The sequence below is a fragment of the Monodelphis domestica genome, chromosome 1 (assembly GCF_027887165.1).
Source record: "Monodelphis domestica isolate mMonDom1 chromosome 1, mMonDom1.pri, whole genome shotgun sequence".
Classification (NCBI taxonomy): domain Eukaryota; kingdom Metazoa; phylum Chordata; class Mammalia; order Didelphimorphia; family Didelphidae; genus Monodelphis; species Monodelphis domestica.
Window position 1 is genome coordinate 709315514 of NC_077227.1, and position 5451 is coordinate 709320964.

Below are 5451 nucleotides of genomic sequence, written 5' to 3' on the forward strand. Positions count from 1 at the left end.
GAACTACGAGTCCTAGGGTGCTCCTCTAGCCTTCGTCACAATTCTAGGTGGCCTGAGCCGCAGAGCTTGCTGGGACTGGAAGTTTCGGCCCCTCTCTCGCCTCCTGAGGCCTATCGCTTCTTTCGAACTCGCATTCGAGGTGAAGGTTGGGCTGACCAACGTGAAATGCCCGGTGTAGGAACCCAAAGAACTGGCTGGGGAGGTTCTGGCCCCTGTAGTGGGCCTGCTGTTTCCCCCAAGGCCTCCATTTCGACCCCTACAAAGTAAGGAAGGGTGTTGTGTCCAAAGGACCTCCAATTTCGGCCCATCCCTAAAGCCCTTGACCTTATCCAGGGGCAGGGCCCTGCCCCGCAGTGCGGGCCCTCGGGTCTGGGTTGGGGGATGGGAATGGCAGCCAAAGAGAAGCCATAACTATATCCCCGGACAGTACAGGGGCACCCACCCCGAGGAACAAACTTCAGATGTGGTGAGTGGTAACTCCTGAAGGAGTGGCCTAGGAGCTTTGGTGACACAAATTGTAGATGAAAGAGTTAGGGGTAGCCCTTACATAACAAACGGATGTATAATGGGTGTTCTTTAGAGGGAGGAATGCATTTATTAAATGCTTACTATGTACAAAACATCCTGTGATTGCACTCAGGATTCCAGTAGAAAAGTAAAACTCCCTGTTTTCAAGGCATTTACATTACAAAGGAGGACCCAACACATAAAACAGGTTTCAGCTGCAAGTCAAATGGAAGAGTCCCATGGTCCTTAGGGCGTAGATGTTAATGATTCTTCTTTAATGAGTAGTTACCAGACAATGCCAGACCAGGAAGTTCTGAGTTCAAGTTCATTCTCAGATACTAGCTGACCTATGTTCCAAGGCAGTGAAATCTTACATTTTCTGAAGTACTTAAATTCACCAAGGTATATTATATACAACGATCAATCAGCAAGTACTTATAAAATTACCCACTGTGTGTCAGACAGAGCTAGCAAAGAATGTAATAACGTTTCTCGAGGAGCTTTACATTCTAAAGTGGGAGGTGAGGAGACAAGAAGTGTATATGTAAATTTAAATCAAATAATTAAAGATTATAAATACAATGTAATTTATGTTGTTTTGAGAGGGAGGGAGCCCACCAGTTGTGTGAGGAGGTGTTCAGGAAAGGCTTTCTATGAAAGATAGTATGTGAATTGCATCTTAAAAGAAGAAAAGAATTCTATGAGGTATAAATGAGGAGAGTACATTGGAAGCATGGAGGGAAGTCAGTGCATGGACACAGGAATAGAATATTGTATTTGAGTATAATATGGATGGATCTAATATAGATTGCCTGGCTTCTATATAGCTTGGTTAAACTTCAGGACTGAGATCTTGTCCACCCTATCTTGAAAGGAGACAGATTTATACCTGTAGCATACCATGTATATTAGAATCTTGAAAGAATTATTGGTGTATTGATATTGTATCTTATGTGTTCATATACCAGGTTCATGGTCATGTTACTTATTGATTACTGTATTTCCAAATCTTCAGTCCAAAGGACAAAAGTATTCCTGAGAAGGACATTATTTGCCACAGGGTCCTAGCTCCCACCTTGTTAGACCACATTCCTTACCAAGTCACATGTTTGATTAACCTCCTCCTCTTTGATTACATGATTATCAATTGAACCAATGGTAAAACCTATGCCATGTCACATGTTCATTAGCAACCTCCCACTCCACATTCCTAAACTCTCCAACAAAAGTTTGAGAACACATTTAGAGTCCTCTCAATTCCATCAGAGGGGCAAGTATGATGTAGCCTATATTTTTAAATTTCTTGTCTTTATTCCTTCGTCTCTGTCTCTCTTTCTCTCATCTAACCATTTTCCCTAAGTTTCCAATTTCCTTCTCAGGTATCCACCCACAAAAATATTAATATGTAACTGCAGGAGGTTACACTACCCTTTTGGGAAGCAAGCAGAAGATCAGGGATGAATGCTCACTCACTCTGTTACCAATGGATTAGAATTTTATCTGCCTACCAAATATCAAATATTTGTAGTCTTGGAGTACCATGTTTTGTTTTTTAAATGCTTACTTTCTGTCTTAGTGACAACTCTAAGACAAATGGGCAAGGGCTAGACAAATGGGGTTAAGTAACTTGTCCAGGGTCACACAGCTAGAAATATCTGAGTCTACATTTGAACCCAAATCCTCCAAACTCCAGGAATGGTGCTCTATCCACTGTGCAACCTGGCTGTCCCTAGTATTCTCTTTCAGGGGATCAAAATTAAAGCCACTTTGGCTAATTGCTTTAAACAGGAGGGAAAGAGCTCATTGTTGAACAGTTTAGTGACCTCTCACCAAAGATGATTGCCTTGTGGTCACACAAAACTACTTTTGTTTTAGGGAAATTATATAGATTAGAGGTCAGTAGAATACACAATAGTAAATGAACTCAATTTAGAAGGAAGACAAAAATCTCAGGTCACCCTAGAATAGAATGATCTTCCTGGGGAAATTTACTCCGAGTAGTCTGGAAATTCATGGAGAGATAGACCTTTCCATTTCTATAGCTCCAGAGATCCTGGTTGGCCATTCAGAAGTTGGAGCTTTGCCTCTTGCCACATTTTGAAAGATTTAAAAACCTTAAACAGAGAAGTTTATATTGAGTTCTAGAGGCAATAAAGAGTCACTGGAGTTTTGTTGACTAGAAAATGCCAGTCAGATCTGCCTTTAAGGAAAATTGCTTTGGGTAGCAATGATTACTCACTATCCTCTCTCTGTTCTTGATTTCTCACTCTTCCCTCAACTGACATATATAAAGAGTTGCCAAGTCAATCTATTTCTACCTTGACAACATTTCTCACATCCATCCCTTCAACCCACACCTTCTTAGTGCAGGCTTTCATCACTTCTTACAGCAATTATTGCAACAGACTCTTAATTGTCCCCCTTCCTTAACTTTTCCAAAACAAGTCTTCCGAAGTCCAAATCCAGTCATGTCACTTCCCTATTCAGTAAACTCCAGTATCTTCCAATTGCCTCAAGTATCAAATATAAAATACAGGTATCCCTTACACATTTCAACTTTCTCCATAACAGTCTTGACATATCCAGAATCAGCATAAGAAATTAAGTGGGAATTTTGGGAGAGTTTTGTAGAAGCCACAAGTACTAGAGAAGATTTTTAAATTTCTTTATGCTCTATTTTTGTCTTTTGATTTTCTAACAAGTATTCATTCTTTAATTTTTAAAAATTTGAGTTAAATTTAAATTTTGTTTTATTTAAAATTAATTTAAATTCTAACTTCCTTAAATGCATCATTTACAAATAGGATATTTCTCACTTTGTCTTTCAAGTATTTCTTTTTCTACCCATGTTGCTCCTGTTGGTTGCCTTAGCTATTTCAGTTAATGTCTTAGAATTTATCCAGTTGCAACAATGCTTTGTTTTTGTATTTTGTTTGATTTTTATTCTTGTGTTGTTTCCTAAACCACTTTTCTTCTCTTTGCAGTTAATTTTTCACCCTTCATTTTCAAAGACTAATGACATCACACTGAGTGATGTCTTGACTTGTCTCTGAGTTGGATCTAAGTGAGGTAGGGTTACACAAAGTCAGCAGCCTCACTCTCTCTTCCAAAGTCATTCAAGTCCAGTGGCAGGACAAAAGTTGAGATGGTTGGCAATGTCCCAGAATGAAATGGATAACGTTGGTATCTTGGATGTCTGACTAAACTCTAAGTGCTCCACAGCAACTGCTTTAGTCACCTTTATGGCCATCAGAATAAAATTTTCTCATCCACCCATTCCACTGGGGGAAACTTTCACATTCTTGGGGGAGACATACCCCAAACTCATCTAAGGTTTGTGCTCCATCAGTTCTCCTAAATCTGGTTTAGCCCATATGCTGAGATTTATAGAAGTGTAGTTATTGTGCATGCTTGCAGTCACAGGTGAGAGGTGGATGAAAGATAGACACCAAAGAGGGATGAGCAGCTATGAAAAGAATTCAGCAAGTTATCATACCACCCTAGAAGTTCTAGTCCTTCATGATCACTTCATATATCCCTTGATATAACAGTTTTTTTTTTTCCCAAGGAGTGTCTGAGGAACTCAGAACCTCTTAAATCTATTTCAATCATCTAGGCAGATACTGGGTGTTGGGGATGCAAAAAAAGGGAAAAAACAGACTCTCCCCTCAAAGAGGCACCATCTAATGAAGAGAATTGATATGCAAACTAAGTACAAATAAGATATATCTGGGTAAATTGAAAAACTCATTGATTGGTCATTTATATGATACTCTGATAATACTTTTTTCCCTCTTCCTCCCACACCCTCTTCTTTCCCATCATTTCCTCCTCATCCCCCATTTCTACCTCACTTTATTTACATCCATCACTCTTTTCCTTTCTTCATTATGCGAAAATATCCTCTTCATCAAGGCTTCAGACACTTGAGAAATGAAGTACAGTACTAGTCAGACAGGCTTGTGTTTGATATATAGCATCCTGGGTAGTTTAAGTTTGCTATAGTCCTCCTACCTCCACTTCCTCCCATTTCACATGTATTTCTTCTATCTATACATCTTATATCTTTAGCATTTTCCATATCTTGGAATGACTAGTTTGGAATTTCAGTGCCCTGGTCTCAAGGGGCAACTAGGTGGCAGGGTGGATAGAGTGCTGGGAAAGGAGGAAGACCTGAGTTCAGATTTGGCCTAAGAAAGACCCTGGGCAAGACCCTTAACCATGTTTGTCTCTTTTATAATGTGGGTTTCAAAATTAATAATCAATAACTAAATATTAATATTTTATAAAGTTTTATTAATAATAACTAAAACAAAAGAACTGCCTGACTTCAGCCTGGTTGTAGATCCAAGAGAGGAAGAGGGAGGAGTTATAACCACTTAAATACAATCACATAAAATGTGGGGCTGCAGGAAAAGGAAAAGGGGATTGTGGGAAATGTAGTCTCTAGGGTTCAAGATTCTAAATACAATAATCTATAAAATGAGCTAGAGAAGAAAATGGTAAACTACTCTAGTATCTTTGTCAAGAAAACATCAGATGGGGTCACTGACAAAACTGAAGAACAAGAATTTAGTCTCAAAGTTTGTCCTCTAATGGATGTCAAAAGTAATCCTAGTGTTGACCTAAACTTTATCAAGGTAATTAATAGGATCATAGATTTTAGTGCTGGAAGAGACCTAAAGAGGGGAAGAACCAAGATGGTGGCTTGGTATCAGGGAAAGCTGAAACTGCTTTGATAATCCTTACGAACAAATCCTTAAAAAGTACCTCTAAACAACAGGAGTAAAAAACCAACAGCAAGATAGAGTGAGGGGGATCTGAACACAACTTGAAAGGTAGACAGAGTTGATTTTCACAGGATAAGGATTAATCAGAAACTCTACATGGAGTGCTGGTTGACCACCTACCCCACTTAAACTACACCAACAATAGAGTACCCCA